The 19,833-nt window shown below is 39.6% G+C and overlaps 1 long non-coding RNA gene across 2 annotated transcripts in view; it reads left to right on the top strand.

Annotated features, from left to right (window-relative positions):
• Positions 1 to 19,833, top strand: part of LOC105730920 (uncharacterized) — a 64,596-nt gene that overhangs the window by 31,301 nt on the left and 13,462 nt on the right. The window contains exons 3-4 of one of the 2 annotated variants that reach the window (XR_001110600.2): positions 15,440 to 15,601; positions 18,622 to 19,480. This is a non-coding gene — a long non-coding RNA (uncharacterized LOC105730920). Of the gene's footprint in view, positions 1 to 15,439; positions 15,602 to 18,621; positions 19,481 to 19,833 lie in introns of those variants that run through there. The other variant, XR_001110599.2, reaches the window with a different exon arrangement.

The following is a 19,833-nucleotide window of genomic DNA, read 5'->3' on the forward strand; positions in this document are numbered from 1 at the left end:
ACAGAAAGTTCTTAAGTTCATTTTATAAGGCTGATCTCCCCTTGAAAACAAAACAAGGACAATATGAGAAATGAAAACAGATGAAACTTCCTTAAGAATATGTATTTTTAAATTTCAAAATAAAGCATTAATACATACAGTCAGCAATTTATATATGTGAACAAGATTTAGTAGTTGAAAATATAAAAAAAGTTGGGTGTTAATTTGTACTAGTTTAAATTTAGCAACATTGCTGAAGAAGTGGTCACTGAGACGGCCAAGATGATGTTAGGAGCTTGGTGTCAGAATTGTGGCAGGAGACCTATAACAACCTGTTGTCATTGAAACCCACTGGGCTCTGCCTTGTAAGTGCTGCAGATGCCTCCATGGAGCCTCACGCTGTGGGTCAATAATCCAGAAGTACCTTGAGAATGGGCCTCATCCATTGTTTTCTGCCCTCTTTTCAAGGACTGTTTCCCCTGCACAGGCAGAGAATGACCTCCCTGGAGCCTGTGTCTTTGCAGTAGAATCCCAACTGTAGCCCTGTTTCTGAACATCCCTGGCTTTTATTGTAACAGGGAAACAGCAAAAGAACTAACATAACTAACTTCATTTTTGTTTAAGGAGCATTTACCCATTCCTGCCCCGAGGCTAGGATAATTTTAGAGCACTGAGATAATATGCAAAAACAGCACTCATGAAGTTTCTATAACTAACTCTGGTATTAGAGGGAAAGTAGATAACAACAAACTGTGCTTTGTTAACGATATATAGGTGCACTGTGACCTGACGAAGGACAAAGAGGTTCCTAGTCTCCTCGAACCCTCACCTGGCACTCAGATGTCTGTAGTCATTGGTCCCCTCTTGATCACCACTCTCCCTTTTTTCCCCCTGCTTTTAACATAAGAAAAGCCTGAAGTTTGTACCAACTTAAGATGGTACTTTAGTGTGCCAGTCCACCATCTTCTTGGTTTGCTGGCTCTCCAAATAAACCTGCTTTTCCTCCCACCAACCCTTGTCTCTGGAGGTTAGGCTTTCCAGCAGTGATCAGCAGAACCAGTCATCTATTCCCAAGCCTCTTCTCACTCATCAAGCTGCACTTTGTGTCCATATTGGATTCAGAGACAATCATCTGCCTCTGTTTCCGAGGCTGTAGGAACTGAAGCAGCTTTCATCTAAGAGCCTGAATGGTTAGGCTCAGAGGCCTCCTAGGCTGCATTACTGGTGAGCCAGTATCCCTAAAAAGCCACCACTTGTGTTCACCATAGGACTTGGTCACTTGGACCATCTTTTGGGATCATAACAGGATCAGCAAGGCCAGCTTCCATTCACTTTCTTTGATTCACACATACATTGAAATACACCTGTGCCTTGATGATATCTACTACTACTACTACGCCTCAACCGATATCTGTAGGCACTGGAGAGTCCTGAATAAAAAGCACAGCTTAAGTTGGCATTGGGATGGGAGATCATGGGCTTTTTGATTTCCTGATCTTATTGGCAGCTGGGAGCCAAAGTATCTCACTCTCAACTATCTTCAAATCCTGAACCATGCAGAGGGTTAAACCTTAATAAAGCATTGGTTGGACCTTCAATTACCCCACAGATTCAGTTTGCTGGGAACTGATTCAAGTTAACATGCATCAGGGACTATGATGAATGGACTGACTCTGGATACCTTTGGAGAACTTAAGAAAGCAATCTGGATAGGACTGGGGAGCAACCCACCCAAGCCTTTGCAAAGGATCAAGAGGTGGTGGTGGCAGCAGCAGCACTTATTGATCAAGACCTTTAGGAGAAGTGAGATGGGACATAGGGCCGGGAAAATTTTCTGGGACTGAGGTTTCCTTGGAAGCCATCTGATACCTTGTGAAGGCCACTGAGGAGACTTAAGAATCTCCAGGCAATCACTTGGAGTAGTTCCATAGGACTTGGTTTCCCCAAGCCAGTGAGGCTCACAGGAGCAAAGATTCACAGTTCCTCACCTCTGTGGTTACCTGCAGCACAAGGCTTGAGTGACCAGAAGGAGGAATGGTCATACATTTAGCATAGATATTCTAATAATTATGTTCATTGGCATTTTGTAACTAAATGTTTTTCTTGCTGGAACGAGGGTAATCACACCTATGTACAGCAGATTCTAAATAGAATTCTAAAGGAGAAATTCTGAGAAAAAAAAACAACCTTGAATAATGGTAACATCGTAAGATTATTTGTAGCCCCAGGGTGACTACTTTGGATGCTATGCAATTACTTGTATATAGATATCAGGTAAGTTTATTGAATCATTATTTTTAAAATCTTATTTGCTTACTCACAGAGCCTATTTTTCAGAAGTCTTAATAATCACATTTTACATGCTTACAAATGCTTGCCGGTGTCAGGCTCTGCTCTATGAATTCCACATGTACAACTCATTCATTCTTGTAGCAGTCAGTCTCAGGAGGAATGGCTTCTTGCTTTCTCCATTTCACTTTTAAGCAACTTGCCCAAGGTCATACAACTATTCAGTGGAGGAAGTGAGGTTTAATCCCACACAGCCTGGCTCCGGAGCTTAGTTCTTAACCACTACCTCCACTGTGTCTGATTATGTCATCTACTCACAGGATATTTTCCAATTTAAAATGACAGCAAGCAATCCTTAGAAACAGCCCCACTTTGCCAGATAATAATGATTGTCTTCTCTCTTACCCCTCAGTAGAAGCCATGTGGATATGGCTTAAATTTCTTAGCAGAGGTGTATCAGTTAGGGTTCCTCTTTGGAAAGCCACAAAAATGAACTCTGGCCAAGATCTTATAAAAGGGGAATTTGTTAGAGGGATGTATGGATCAGGGAATGGGAGGGAAACTGGAGAATCAGGCTTAATAATAGGATGGGAGGAGCCACAACAGGAACTGTGTCTACTGTGGAAGTATAAGCAGCAGTAACTCCACAAACTTTAGGGCACTGCTGCTGGAGCAAAAAAAACCCCAATTCACCTGAGTCTTGGGAGCCTTGGAGGAATGAATATAAATGGCCAAGTTGGGCTATGCGCTTTGTAGGGACTGTACAGAATGGCAAGAGAAAGGTTCTGGGGGAAGGAGCCTCTGGGTACTTCAGAACAGAAGTAGAAAGTTTAGGGACTTCAGTAGTGGGAGGAAATAACTTTATGTTTTACTACTGATACCGCACAGAATGGGGAAGAGGTAAGTATGAATGGGGAAGAGGAGGGAGTGAGCAGGAGACTGACTTGAAAACTATTATAATAGACCAAGTTGGTGGTCATGTAAGATTAAAACTTCAATAATAGAAGGAAGAATGGGAGGAAAAATTGGATTTAAGAGGGTGACTTAACAGCAGTTTTCTTTTTCTTTGTTCTCCCCTAGTTTCAGAGTTCTCAACCATCATCTCCTGCCCCCAGTATGTTTGGGCAACTCTGGAAATTAGAGGTTGTCTATTCCCATGTCTGAGTTCTTGTCTAAAGGTCTTCTGTTACTGACCTCTCTTCTCAAATTTTCAGTCTCATCTCAGTATCATTTTGCTTCCCAGTGTTTTCAATCCAAATCATTTTACTTATGCTAGAAACCAAAGCAAGTATAGTTTGTCTTTGTAATGTAAACATAATTTCAGTAGACCATTCCCCTTGATTATAAGCAAAGTCAAACCTAATATTAGTTTGGATTTATATTACTGTTAATATTATTTACTCTCTGAAAACAGACTAACCCCAATTAACATTGTGAATTGTCTGCCCTGTAATGACCAGATATTCCATTCTATTACATTATTGAAATTATTTGCATGGTAATTATGGTATAGCTCTATCGGTAATTGGAATTGTTTGCCTTCTGGTAATGTTGTACAATGGTGGCTCATTAATCACATAGAAAACGTTTTCACGTGGCAGAATTAAGGAAGTATAATAATACACTCCCAGTAAACTTGTAGTACTAAACCAGCATTTCAGTTTGTTCTATTACCTTTCCTCTGGTGTAGGTTTTTGCTTGTTTAGCTTCTAAGCCACTCATGGCAGAAAAAAAATATAAACTGCAAATGTGAAAATGTGATTGATCTAGGAAAATTTTATTTAAAAATTCCACAGCACAAATTACTCATCTCATCATCTCATCTTTTCTCCTCTGCTGAGGAGGGAGCAGAAAGAAGTGGAGGTTTGAATTTCATGTTTAAGTCTGAAGTTTTAAACTGGTCTGGACTTTTAATAGCAGGATAGGTCTGAAAAATTATAACACCTGCCCAAAGACGTCCCTCAAAGATGTTGATAATGGTTTGGGTCTGTGTCCTCATCCAAATCTCCTGTCAAATTGTAGTTCCTAATGTTGAGGGAGGGGCCTGATGGAAAACGATTGGCTCATGGGGGCAAATTTCCCCCATGCTGTACTAATGATATTGAGTAAGTTTTTGTGAAATCTAATTGTTTGAAAATGTGTGGCATTTCTCCCCCACCTCCTGCCACTACGTGAAAAAGGTGCTTACTTCTCCTTCACCTTCTGCCATGGTTGTAAGTTTCCTGAGGCCTCCCAGTCATGCTTCCTGTTAAGCCTGAAGAATTGTGAGCCAATTAAACCTCTTTTCTTTATAAATTATCCAGTCTCAGGTAGTATCTTTATAGCAGTGTAGAAACAAATTAATACAGAAAATTGGTACTGGGAGTGGGGCACTGCTATAAAGATACCTGAAAAAGTGGGAGTGACTTTGGAACTGGGGTAATGGGCAGAGGTTGGAACAGTGTGGAGAGCTCAAAAGGAGACAGGAATATGTGGGAAAGTTTGGAACTTCCTTGAGACTTGTTGAATGGTTTTGACCAAAATGCTGATAGTGATACGGACAATGAAGTCCAGACTGAGGTGGTCCCAGATGAAGATGAGGAACTTATTGGGAACTGGAGTAAAAGTCACTCTTGCTATGTTTTAGCAAAGAGACTGGTGGCATTTTGCCTCTGCACTAGAGATCTGTGGAAATCTGAACTTGAGAGAGAGATGATTTAGGGTATCTGGTGGAATAAATTTCTAAGAAGCAAAGCATTCAAGAGTTGACCTGATTTTTCTGAATGTATATGCTCATATGCATGAACAAAGAGATTATCTGAAACTGGAACTTATATTTAAACAGGGAGTAGAGCATAAAAATTTAGAAAATTTGCAGCCTGGCCATGTGGTATAAAAGAAAAACTCATTTTCTGGTGAGAAATTCAAGCCTGCTGTAAACATTTGCAGAAGTAAAGAGGAGCCACATGTTAATAACAAAGACAGTGGGAAAAATGTCTCCAGGGAATTTCAGAATTTTATGGCAGCCCCTGCCATCACATGCCTGGATGCCTAGGAGCAAAAAATGGTTTCATGGGCCAAACCCAGGGACCTGCTGCTCTATGCAGGCTCTAAACATGGCACCATGTGTCCCAGCCACTCCAGCCCTAGCCGTGGCTAAAAGGGGCCAAGTTGCAGCTCAGGCCATTGGTTCAGATGGTGCAAGCCCCAAGCCTTGGTGGCTTCCACATGCTGTGGGGTCTTCAGGTGCACAGAAGGCAAGAGGTGAAGCTTGGGAACCTCCACCAATATTTCAGAGGATGTATGGAAAAGCCTGGATGTCCAGGCAGAAGTCTGCTTCAGGGGCAGAGCCCTCATGGAGAACCTCTACTAGGGCAGTGCAGAGGGAAAATGTGGGGTCGGAGCTCCCACATAGAGTCCCCACTGGGGCACTGCCTAGTGGAGCTGTGAGAAGACGGTCATCATCCTTCAGACCCCAGAAGGGTAGATCCACTGACAACTTGCAACATATAACTGGAAATGCCACAGATACTCATGCCAGTCCATGAAAGCAGCCACAGAGGATATGCTCTGAACCACAGGGGCATTGCTGCTCAAGACATTGGGAGCCCATCCCTTGTGTCCGTGTGGCTTGGATGTGAGACAGAGTCAAAGGAGATTATTTTGGAGCTTTAAGATTTAATGACTGCCCTGCTGGATTTCACACCTCCATAGGGCCTGTAGCCTCTTTGTTTTGACCAATTTCTCCCCTTTGGAATGGGAGCATTTACCTAATGCCTGTAGTTTTATTGTATCTTGGAAGTAACTAACTTTAAAAAAAAATTTTAACAGGCTCATAGTCAGCAGGGACTTAGCTTGTCTCAGATGATGCTTTGGCCTTGGATTTTGAGTTAATGCTGGAATGAGTTAAGACTTTGGAGGACTGTTGGGAAGGCATGACTGGTTTTGAAATGTGAGGATATGCAATTTGGGAATGTCCAGTGGAGGAATGATATGGTTTGGCTCTGTGTCCCCACCCAAATCTCATGTTGAATTGTAATTTCCAATGGTGGTAGGAGGTGACTGGATCATGGGGGTGAATTTCCCCCATGCTCTTCTCATGATAGTGAGTGAGTTCTCATGAGATCTGATGGCTTAAAAGTGTGTGGCACTTCCCCACAGCTGCCACATGTGAAGGAGGTACCAGCTTCCCTTTCACCTTTTGCCATGATTGTAAGTTTCCTGAGGCTTCTCAGTCATGCTTCCCATTAAGCCTGTGGAACTGTGAGCCAGTTAAACCTCTTGCTTCATAAATTATCCAGTCACAGGTAGTTCTTTATAGCAATGTGAAAACAGAAAAATACAGATATCAAAGGAAATTTTAAAGAGTCTAAATGAAGGCAATAATTGTAGAAAAGTAAATGTTTCAGGTTTTCATGTTTACATCCCACTGAAACTATATTCCTGGTGTATATTGAGTTGCTGCAAAACCAAGTATAATCTGTAGGTGGAGCTGCAACCTTTTTCAGAACCATAACATTTTGAATTGGGAGGAAACTTGGAGCAGCTGAGGACAAATTGGGGTTCCTTTGAGAATCCGAAGAGACTTAAAAATTTGGATTCCTTGGCACCAGAATCTTGGAGATTCCGATTCAGGAGGCCTGAAGTGAGTCCCAGTGATAGGGATGACAGGGATGCAATCCTTTCAGCTCACCTTGGGGTCACTCTGCACAACATAGACACCAACTCTGCCTAATGAATTTGCAGAGATGCATTTATCATTTTCCTGGAGAAGCAGCACTTGTTACTTGTTTCTCTTCATGAGACCAACCATTGTTCTCAAAAAGTTGCCCAATTTTAGGGTCCTATAAATGGGAGTTGCCTCATCTCTTTTGATAAAGCCATAATATCGATGTTTTGGTTTATAATAAAAGACCCCAGAGACTGGAGACTGCCTAGGAGTTTTCTCCATTTAGCTTTTTAAAATAAATCTTAAAATTGTTGATCTGCATGGTCCCTGCCTTCTACTAGGAGATGGTTTGGGAAAGTAGAGAAAATATTTTTGTATCTGTATGTTTAGGGCTTTCTGAGTGAAAAATTCTGGGGCTTGAAATAAAGAACAAGCTTGAAAGTGAGATGATGATTTAAAGCCAGGAGACCTTAGCAGGGATTTAGAGTTATTTATGTGTTTACATTTCAAAGAGGGGAATAAGGCCCTTGGTTGTAAACTCCAATTTGTCTTACTTACCCTTGGGGATGAGACATTTATTTACATTGAGAAGGGAAAGAACCCAGGAAGCTTCCTCTTCCCTTTCCAAAGGGCCTGCATATACAAGAAGAAGACCAGATTTCCCTCCCTTTCTTTGGAGTAGAGAGGATAACTTCTACATAGGCTTGCAGGTTCATGTTTCTGGGGTTTCTCTCCCATAATACAAGAAACTCCATTGTGTGGCCAAGTGTGGCTCTCATTACACCACTCCTGAAAGTGAAAGAATTGAACCATGAGGAATGGATGCAGTTGTTGCTATAAGTAAGTAAATAATTACTGCTTTGATCCAGAAACCTCACATTTGCATTCAGGAAAATACAAAGAAATATGTATATTAAAGTTTATCAGCTGGTAGTCTGAAGAATGTTATGGGTCCAGAGATGGTATAGATGGTATGACTCCATTGATGGGGTCAAACAGCAGAGAGCTTGCTTAGACTTATGGCTGAGCCTTTTCATTGACAATGGTCTAGTGTCTGATGTAGGAGTAAGGTGACAGAGCATGGACATCTTCTGATTTCTTTTTTGGTTTCATTAAGGAAAGAAATAAAAGGCCCCTGGTGAGGTCTACTCACTATCTTCCTTTCCCTTTTTTGGTATTTTATATTTTGGTATGTCTATTTGGCATATGTATAATACAGGGGTGTTCTGATAACTTTTACAACCAGCTCCCTAGGAAAAAAAGTCCTAATTTTTAGTGTTTGCCATTATCTATGGTGTAAACACTCCCATCATACTTGATTTTTGCATACATGATGTCAATCAGTATGCAAATTTTCTGAAAATTTAATAATAGGCTCTTTCAAGCTATAAGCCAACTGTACCACACGACTGATATGTGGCTAAAACAAAATAGAATATGTGTATCAAAAGAGCAAGAAATATAGGAGAATTTCAAATGACATATACAGTAGTCTCCCACTCCATTAAGAGTTGGAGCTTCATTCCCTAACTTCCTGTCATTGAAAGTAGACTACACTTAATGACTCCTTCCAAAGAATAACACAGGGACAAGGAATAAAAGTACCTTTGCAGTGGAGAAACCTGGAAAACACTGTTTTAGTCAGGTAATAAAAGTTAACATAGTATAGTGGTGTCATGCAAATATCATGTATCACCTAATCTGATGTGATGTAATTCACATCAGCAAGATTTTTGCAAAAAGCTAGTAACTCCAGGATAATCGTGAGGAAAACATCAGACAAACACAAACTACAGGACATTCTATAGGCTATCTGGCCAGTACACCTCAAGACTCCCAAGGTCATGACCGTCAAGGATAGACTGAGAAGTAAATTCATTTTCTGAAGTACATTCTTTAAATCAAGAAATGCTTGTCTGCTTTTGGATATTATACTGTTTGTTTCAGGTATTTTTAGAATGTGTTCATTTTCTATCCATTTAAAAATGCAGACACTAGAGTCAAATTGTATATTTATAAATCTCATGTTGCCATCAGATTTATAAAATCAACTCAACTTCAGAATTTCTGCAAATAGGTTTCATCATCCATCTGTGAGATAAATTGATACAGAAGAAAATATAAACACCATTTTTTGGAGGTTTACCCCCTTCAAGTTCTCAAACTAACAAAAGCACACTGATCTTCACTCTGATAAAAAATGCTATTTCCTGGAATGTGAAATGTGGTGAGAATGTGGACAGAATGTGGGCTCTAGCCCCTCAATTGACAGAGGAAAATTGAAGCTCAGTGGGCCTGCTCAGGGTCAAGTCAAGCCCCTGGGAATTTTGACTCACTCCACAGTTTCTTCCATCACATTCAGCTGGTAACAGTGCATTAGAACATTAGAAATGTGAACTAAAAGAAAATCCTAACTCCACCAACTGACTAATATACTCCTCCCCTTGGTCAAGGGTACCCCAGAGAAACTATAAAAACTGAGTTCCTGGCCATGATGGGACAGGAGCTCAGACACACTTCATTATACCCTCTTCTTTTGGGTGTAGACACAACTGATTAGCATTGATGTTTAAATAGAGATCATAAGACTGAAAGAATGGACTCTATGGCAGCACGATTCCAAAACGTAAACCTAAGGCCATGCCAGGCAAGATCTACACACCTACACTTAAAAGACTAAACTATGTTTTTGGTTTTTTTTGGTTTGTTTTTTAACATTTTTCATTTTTTCAATTTTAATTTTTATATATTTACTTAGCTATTTTTATTTTTAACAGAGACGGGGTTTTGCCATGTTGCCCAGGCTGACCTCAAGCTCCTGGGCTCAAGCAATCCCCCTGCCTTGGCCTCCAAATGTGCTGGGATTACAGGTATGAGCCATCACATCCAGCCAAGAATAAACTATGTTCTAACTGCCACAGGTTTTTATTTTTCTCTGGCAGTGAAACAAGCACTAGCTTCAAGATAAACAATATTAAAATAATTTGTGCTCATCTACCACAAGACACTGACTGGTTCTCCTGTTCCACAAGCCACAACTATAGCTTTGATTGGACAAGAGACTGATTTCAATCACTTTCTCCTGATAAGAGGCCACTGACCATAAACTGGTTCTGGCTGGTTTACAGTGGCTGCACACTCAAATGCTTTTTTGTCTTGAAAAGACCTGTATAATACACTTAAAAGTTAAGTCTCTATCCCATAGTGAACGAAAGTTGTATGTTTTTTCAGCATGCATGAGTTAGGGCCACCTTCATGAGTATTCATAGCTCCTCCTGTAACCTGTTAAATATATATACTTAGCCAATGTATTCAGTTTAAATTCCTGTCTCATTCTTCCCTCTCTCCAAGTGCCTGATTCTAGGCTTGGACTGAAGGCTACACTCCCAGCCTGTCAGTATGGTCACCTTACAGACTGTAATCCCCTGTAAGAAATAAAATATTTTTTCCAAACTTATGGAACTAATTATTTTTAAGTTGACAGGGAGAATCATAACAAAATATTAAGCAAACAATACTGAAAAGAAAAATGGATATATCTACATCTCTTTAACAAGCATCTTCTTGTTTTCAACAATAATCCATGTCTGGAAAACAATCATTTATCAATGTCCTAGCTTTTCTACAGCTGCTTAGTCTTTCTTGAGCAAAAATGTTTAACTTTAAAATATATTTTAAAACTATGCTTTTAGCTTTAATTACTTATCCACTTGCCTTCATTATAGGAATTATAAAAACACTCATTTTTTTCTTCTCTAAATCAGAAATAGCTGATAAACTAAGGATTTTCCTGCATACTTGTATCTAGAAAACAAAGGATGTTTTGTTTCAACCTTCAGGCAAAGGATGATTCCAACTAGATACCAGATTTACATGGACTAAGTCTCCTGCCTGTAAAAGAATTTTTTGAAATGCCACAGAAGTAAGAGAGAAGGTGGTGGATTTGAGACTGTGAATAAAAACTATAAAGAAACTCCCAGAGATAAAACAATGGTTGGGTCACAATATAGAGGGAAAATGGCAGCTCAGAGTGGAAGAAGGCAGGAACTGCAGATGAAGGAAGCTCTTTTGTTGTGTTTGTTTCTCTCTCTCATATTTTCTGCTAACATAAATCAGAAAAACAGTAGCATAAACTTAGCCCTCGCTATAGACTACAGAGAAATGACACATGCAACTAGGGTGGAAAGAAAATAAAAGCTGAGGGAAAACCTTCTCTCCATTCCTCTTTACAGAGCCAGGATTAGATAATTAGATTATAAAATTGCAGCACCCAGAGCAGAGGTCCATGGAGGTACTTTGAAGGCTGTTATGGGTTAAATTGTGTCTTTCAAACTATATATTTTTTGAATTTTTGTAATTTTTAGGACAACCTATGAAGGCATCAAAATTTATATGTTGAAGTCTTAAGCCCCAGTACCTCAGAATGTGACCTTATTTGGAAAGAAGGTCATTGTAGATGTAATTAATTAAGACGAAATGATACTGGAATAGGGTGGACCTTTAATTCAATATGCTGTTGTCTTTATAAAAAGGGGAAATTTGGACACAGACATTCACACAGGGAGAATGCCATGTAAATATGAAGGCAGGGACTGGGGCGATACTGCTAGAAGTCTAGGAATGTAAAAAATTGCCAGCAGATATGGTTTGGCTGTGTCCTCACCCAAATCGCATCTTAAATTCCCATATGTTATGGGAGGGACCTTGTGGGAGGTAATTGAATCATGGGGTAACAGATCTTTCCAAGCTGTTCTTGTAGTAGTGAATAAGTCTCATAGATTTGATGGTTTTAAAAAGGGAAGTTTCCCTGCACAAGCTCTTCTTCTCTTGTCTGCTGCCATGTGAGACATGCCTTTCACCTTTTGCCATGATTGTGAGGCCTCCCCAGCCACATGGAACTGTAAGTTCAATAAATTTCTTTCTTTTGTAAATTGCCTAGTCTTGGTTATGTCTTTATCAGAAGTGTGAAAATGAGCTAATACACCAGCAAACCACCAGAAGCTAGCGGAGAACTGGAACCAGAGAGAAATAAGTAATCCCAGAGGCCCAATGTCCGGAGGCAGGGTCCTTTCTCCTCAGACTTACAGGAGGGAAACCAGGGACTGAACTTTCGCCTCTCCTGGTAAAGATGATCTGGTGAAGCAATTCATATTCCCAGGGGAATATGAGCTCCCAGGGAGAATCATGAGACACTGGCCAACTCAATCAGTATTAAACAAACAGCAAAAACAAATGGAAATAACCTATACCAGGTGCAGTAGAATGAATGGAGCATATTTTTTTTAAAATGTAAAGAGATATAATAAATATCTCAAAGGAGCAGTCAAGGGAATTTGTAATACAGGCCAGAACAAGCACTTGTAAAGAATAACCAATTTGAAAACTAGGATGTAAGAAGTCTATAATTGAAACAGGAGACTCTATCAAACCAAAAAAAAAAAAAAAAAAGAGAGAAGTAATGAAGATAATTAGGGTCTTTGTACTGTTTGGAGAAATGCAGAGTTAATGCTAAAAATAGAGAAAAAATAAACACAAGTATAGATCTTAGTAATTAAGGGTAAACACTTTAAAAGTAGAATGAATTACTTTTATGCAGAAGACAACTTGATGACAGATATGTAAGTAAAATAAAAATCCTAATTGAATAACATTTTCTTTTAGCACATGAGAAATATTCATAAAAATTAACTAGGTATTATCCAAATAAATGGTCTAAAGCAGAATAATTATATGATTAGTAGGTTAAAATATCTGATAAAATTCAAAATATATTTATGTTAAATGTCTTAGTAAATTCAGACAAGCAGGGAATTTCTTAAACTTAAAGTATCCACACCTAAACCTTACTGTAAGATGATCTTTAACGGAAAAATCTTTTATCATTCTCATTAAGATCAGGAAAATAGAATGTAACTCTTTATTACTGCTACTGTGAACATTGTTTTGGCTTTGGAGGTCTTGGGTACTACTATTAGCCAAGAAAAATAAAATTTAAAGATGGGAAGGGATGAAAAGAGTTACATTAATTGAAGATGATATGATAATCTGCACAAAACTCAAGCAGTCATGAATTAGAATTAATAAGAACTATCAGTAATATTAGCAGAGATTGTATCAAATGATAACTGTTTCTCTATACCAGCAACATCAAACTAGAATATATAATGGAAAAAAGCATAACATTTACAACAGCAATAAATCTCTAGCATATTTAAGAATTAACAAAGAAAATACAGAGCTTTACAGATCATAATTTAAAGCTTTGTTAGGGGAAATAGACAAAGACTTGAATACATGAAAATGCCATTATGTTCATGGGTAGAATGACCTAAAATTATAATAGAGTCAATTCTTTGAAAATTAATTTGGCCAGGTGCAGTGCCTCATGCCTGTAATCCCAGCACTTTGGGAGGCCAAGGCAGGAGGATCACGAGGTCAGGAGTTTGAGATCAGGCTTGGCCAACATAGTAAAACCCTGTCTCTACTAAATATACAAAAAAATTAGCCAGGTCTGGTGGTGGGCACCTGTAATCCCAGCTACTCAGGAGGTTGAGGCAGGAGAATTGTTTGAACCCTGGAGGCGGAGGTTACAGTGAGCCAAGATTACACCATTGCACTCCAGCCTGGGTGACTGTGTGAGACTCTGTGTCAAAAAAAGAAAAATTAATTTAGAAATTAAAAACATCAGCATTATTTTCTTATAAACTTAAGACTTATCTCAAATTTGTGGTTAATACTAAAAGTCCATGAATAGCTAAGTTAATTTTTAAAAAGAAGAGAAAATAAAAGGGAATTTCTTAGCAGATATGTAGATATACTAGAAAACCATGGAAATAAAAACAGTGCTGTTACAGAAACATTCAACTATCACAATGAAATGAAACAGAAAATTTTGAAGCAGAGCCATATGTATCTAGGAACTGATATATGATAGAGGTGCTAAGACAAGTCAGTGGCTCAAGGACAGATTTTTGAGACGCTGATATTGGGAAACAGACTCATACTAAAGAGAAAAATAAAGTGAGATCTTTATCTCGTTCCATAAACAAGGAGAGGAACTTTTATTTTCGAGGTAGGGTTTCACTCTGTCACCCAGGCTAGAGTGCAGTGGCATGATCAAGGCTCACTGTAGCCAAGATCGTGCCATTGCACTCCAGCCTGGGCAACAGGAATGAAACTCCATCTCAAAAAAAAAAAAAAAGGCTCACCGTAGCCTCCACCTCCAGGCTCAAGTGACTGTCTCACCTCAGCCTTCTGAGTAGCTGGAACCAAGGCATGAACCACCATGTCTGGCTAATTTTTGTATTTTTTTTTAGTAGAGATGAGGTCTCACTCTCATGTGTTGTCCAGGTTGGTCAAGGGAGGAACTTTCAGATAATTAGAGACTTCAATGTGAAACATACAGCTGCAAGCTAACAAAAAAAATAGGAGAATTTTTGAATGGGATTAATACCTAGAATATACAAAGTATTCCTGCAAACCAACAAGAAAAAGGCAAGAAAGCCAACTCTGTGGACAAAGGACTTGAGTGGGGAGGCACAGAAGGGGAAATTTAAATAGCTTAGGAAAAGAGTTCAACATCTCTCATAACCATAGAAATGCCCAACTTAAATGGCAACATGACACCATAGTACATCTACCAGATTAATGAAAATCAGATTGTTGGAAGATATTTAGTTCAACAAGGATGGCAGGGATGGGGAGGGAGAAACAGTAAGCTTCACATCTCAGCCTGTGGGAGGTGTAGGAAATGTGATCTAGCCCAATGTTAACTGGATCAACACTCTGGGGAGTGGGCTGGCAAGCAATATAGCAGAAACCGGGAAGATAGTATTTTTTAAGTTGTAAAATAAACAGATTCTAATGAAAAATATAAACTTATAAAAATCGTGGTTTTTTTGCACAAAATATCATGCTGGAGGACATAAAATCATTTGTATCAATAGACGTGAGCACCTCAATGAGCAACAGAAGTCCATATTTATTCTCTGGCTGTGTGGTTTGGAGGAATGAGGGTGTCATTTAGGTCAGACCCTCTACCTCCAAGTTCAGTGCTCTTTCTACTGCACCACAGACAACTTGCCATTGCTGTGAAAACCACTGGTGCCAGGAGACCGACACCAGCTGCAGATGACTGTTGCTAACCATCAGCTCAGACTAAGAAGCCAGCCACACAGGCCTCAATAAAATAATCCTGTAAAAAATTACTTGGGTTGCCATCCCAATATTGATTGAAAGGTTTCAAAGTCTGGATCTATTAGAGCAAACTGCTGACTCATCTTCGTATCTCTACTGTTAACTCAGTTTCTACCATTTAGGGACATCCTAATCACTCTTATGGGAACAAAGGACAAACTCCTTGATTTCAAAATCATGGGAATACATTTTCTGGAGACAATGACCTCAGCTACTTTTCCTTTTCTGAGGGTCCTGTTATTCAAGAAACCTGTTTTGATCCCCAGCTGTGTGCCAGGAAACACGCAAAGTGCATTGCATACCTTGACTCACTGAATCTTCCCACAGACCCCACACATAGGAACCATTGGATCCCTGTGTACAGATGAAGAACCAAGGCTTGGAAAGCTTGACTACCTTGCTCACAGTCACACATTAAGGTCTCAAGTGGGAAATTACACCAAATCTTCCAACCTCAAAGACTTTAAAGCAAAAGCTACAAGCTACAAGGTAAGCCCCTCTCTTGTTATGAGAGAAGCTGCAAAATGAAATTAGATGTTTTCTTTCCTTAAGGACCTATCTACTCAGGCAGTTATAAACAGGAAAGTCTGAAATATTTAATGTGAAAAATTAAAAAAATAGTCTAAGAAATTACTAAGGGAAAGTTTAATTCTCTCTGATTAGGGATTGGCTTCCCAGAGATGGTAGCATATGAGCCGGGGCTTGGAGAGCGACAGAATTTGAACGTGCTCAGAGGCATTCCTTGAGAGGAGATCAACATGGCTACAGGGTTAGCAACAGGGCAGGGCAGGATGTTTACATTAGAAAGTGAGGGCGGTGGGAAACAAAGGACCTGGGCATCTGGGATACATCTTCATAGGTGTGATAGTTACAAGTCTGGGATTCCATAACATCACTGAAGGAAGTACTGTCAAGCAAAGCTTCTAAACATGGAACCAGGAGCTTTGTGAATGCCCCTGAAATTGTTGGCCGAAATGTGTGAGCATGTATGTGAGTGTAGGTGTGTGTGAGTGTGTGTTCTGTGTGTATGAGCATGTGTGTGCCAGGAGGGGCACAGTCATCTGAGTGACTTTTTCTGGAAACAATGTCCATGTACTACGGGTAACCATTGGTTCTCTATGGGTTACGAACCCTATGGAAAGGTGCATAACCACTACATCTAGAAAGAGAAGGTGAAGAACACACCTTAGGAGTTACATAGACAAAGTAGATTTGGTGAAGGCTGGAAGAAAATGGCCAGAGAGAACCATGAACATCTACTATTACAGAGGGCAAAGAGAGAAGTTATTTAAAGCATGGAATGACTGCCTAACCATGCCTAAGGAGGATGAAATATCAATAAATGTATGAGTTCCACCAGGTATGTTCATCTATGTTCTCTTGGGTTACCTGGAAATCATTTGCTGGCTTTAATGGAAGCTTTACATGATTAGGAACAGTCAAGCTAATACTATCACAATTGAAAACGAAGCCCTATTTAAAAATGGTCCACAAGATGGCACTGTGGGTCAACAAGAATATTCGTCTGGTTTTCACAAGTGAAATCTGTTTATCTTTCACTCGTTTTTCTTTATCTTTTGCTAATATACTGCAGCCTGATCCCATACATTATTTGTCTATTAAAAACCCTGGCATTTGAAAATAATATTCTTAATTTTTATGATTCCTGCTTTCTCTTTATATAATCCTCAGTAGACTTTGGAAAACCTTCACTTAAATCCTGGTTTTAATACAGGAAGTTGGATCTTATTTCTAATATACTGAAAACCCTTAGAAGGCTGTGTGTAGTCATTGCTGGAATTTATTGGTCCTTGGGGAGCTTCGAGATTGGGAAAGACAGGAGGAAAATAAAGGGAAAAGAAAGAGAAGGGCTCTAAGTTTGATCAGAAAAGCAAAGAACACAAGCTTCAGCCATGATTAGCCTGGCAAGGAAATAAAGCAACCAGGAAATCCACATAGGTGTAATGTTGCTTCTAAGAAAAACAATCTCGTTCTGGAGTGTGTGTTAGCTAGGGCTTTCACTTTGAAACAGGCATTATTTATTTGTTATTATTATTATTATACAGAAAGAACAACAAATGTCTTAAATTAGGCACCAAGACAGAGGAGTTAAAATGTATCCTTTTGTCAAAGAAAATCATAATGCAATCTTACCCTTATATGGGATTTCACTATGTAGTTAAAAGAGCTTTTATACTTTCATCATCTTGTTTGATTCTCAAAACCACCCTGTGGGTGGGAAATGTCACCAACCCCACTTCACGTATCAGGACGCTGAGACCTCGGAGATGTTCAGAGACATGCTCAAGGACACACAAGCTGCACAAGCTGGCAGGGGAATCTAAGTCTTCAATTTTCTTCTCTGCAAAATGGGGTTAATGACGCCGACTGTTGCAGAAGTGTGTTAAACATAACCACATAGTAAAAGTCTAGACAGAGAATCAGTAAATGTTAGCTGGTTTCATTATTCATAAAATAACATTACAATGTCTATTTCCAATGATATAAATTTTAAAGATCTTTAGTTGCAACAATGGAAACCACTTATCTTGCTAACTTAACTTGCTAACAATCTGCTAAATTACCTTCCATATTTCCTCCACGTGCCTATTGTTCATGGGCAATAAAAAAGAAATTTATTGGAAGGACACAGAAGAACTTTAGAATCACAAGAAAAGCAGAATAATGTGGCTTTGGAAAATATGGGACACAGGAGAGAGACTGGCTGACCCAGCTCAGGGCACCTGTATACGCCATAGTGAAGGGAGCAAGGATCCTTGGTTGATAGTCAGCGGGGGGGATGAGTTACCTGAAAGGGGAATTGGGATGCTATTTTAGAAGAAGAAGAAATAAGTGCCTGGCAGGAAAAAAACATGAAATGCCACTGCGCAAAGTATTTCTAAATGAAAGAGACCTTAACATCACTTTACGTGGAGCTAATGACAAAGACCGATATTTAACACTTATGTGTCAGGCACTGTTACATTTATTAACTGATGTAGTCTTTGTGATAAGCCTATGAAGCAAGCAGTATTATTAGTCTCACTTTACATGGCAGAAAACGAAGGCACATTAACAGAGCTGAGTTAAAAACCCATCTAGAGCTCATAACAAAAGAAAACAACAGTGTTTAGAAGATTGTTGTAAATATCAAAAGAGCTAATCCTAGATGGAAACATGAAATTGCTGGTGTCTAGCCTAGAAAAATGGTAGCTGCATATGACTCTACCTAATACCTTCACAGCGATCAGAACAGTGCCTAGAATTAGTGCCTAACGATGTTTCTCATTGTTACTAGATTATTCTGCCTGTCTGAGGCAATGGGCTTTAAAAACTATTAAAACATGTAGGTCCATTGTCATTTAAACTGGATTGGGTTGGGGTAAAGCCCAGGAAGATGTCTTTTGTTTAGTGCCACATTGCAGTTTTCTAAGGAGCAAGTTAGGCATTGTGTTAGGGTTTTTTATTTTTCATTTATGATTTCTATGTGTCTGTGCCATCTCCTTCAGATCTTGGATCTTTCGTCTCAGACATCAGCATATTCTTTGGGGGAGCACAGCGAGAGGTCTTTGTTTCATGGCAATGCAACAAAAATGGAGAAGCCCTGTCTTATTATTCGAAGCTGAATCCCCTCTCCCTCCTCCTTTCACTCCAAGCCCCGTGCTTCTTGCCCTGATAGCTGTGTCTGAAAGTACCCTGAAGAAATCAACTGCATGACCAGAGCTGGGAGTGTCTCTGGGAGCTGCTTAGTTCAACCTATTTCTCAAAGCTGTTTATTGATGAGGAAGTGGGCTCAGCTAGTCAAACAGCTGTAAAAATGGTTGGGGCTTGTTTACATCTAGGAGGAACTGTGGAGAACCAGGACCAGCCTGGAGTCCTCTGAGCCCCAGATTAAGTGGAACGATCAGTGACTCCACCATTCACTGCATATTCAAGCACACAGCTCCACACGCCACCCCTCAAGGAGAAAAGTAAGTGCTGCAGGCACATTTCCATTCTTTTCTTTCAAACACATTCCTCTCTCCAATCTGCCTGAAGAAGCAAGGCCGTGCAGGAGCCACAGGTTACTTATTTCCTGGAAGGATAACTGTGGGCCTGTTTTCCAGTGAAAGTGACTTCCAAGAAGCAGGTGCCTTCCTGACTACTGACCCACTTCTGGATGTGATCCTGGCTGCGGCGGTTTCCAGAATATCATCAGGGTAATGTTCCCACTGTGCGGTCTATGTTGGAACTTATATCGTCTTTAAAAGGCACAAATAGCTGAATAGCATAATGTAACCTGATGTTCTGACAACCCCACTTATACTCAGGCTAAATTTAAAGGTCACCATTGCAGGGAAATAGTGGCAAGAGAATAAAAGTGCCTTAAACATGGATTTCACTGATGTTTCCTCATTTCAAAATTCTTACACTGTAAAATAGAGGCAAAATTGCCTGTGAGCTTGGAAATATAAGTAAGAATCTACTTCTTGGGAACAAGGTGGTTTTAGGAAAAATTGTAAAATAGGTAGACACAAGTGTACAGTAGCCAAAGTTGTCTTAGATGTTCTCTGTAAAATTGTGCTTATTCATTCATTTCCCTTGTATTTACCAAACACCTACTATGTGTAGGGAATTGTGCTAAGCCCTGTGATCAAATGGCATGGGAGACAAACAATCCCTGCTTTTCCAGAGCTCACAGTTTAGCAGGGAAGAAAGACAGGGATATAAATAATTATAAC

This window comes from Aotus nancymaae, unplaced genomic scaffold (assembly GCF_030222135.1).
Source record: "Aotus nancymaae isolate 86718 unplaced genomic scaffold, 86718_ANA_hifiasm-v0.15.2.pri h1tg000006l, whole genome shotgun sequence".
Classification (NCBI taxonomy): Eukaryota; Metazoa; Chordata; class Mammalia; order Primates; family Aotidae; genus Aotus; species Aotus nancymaae.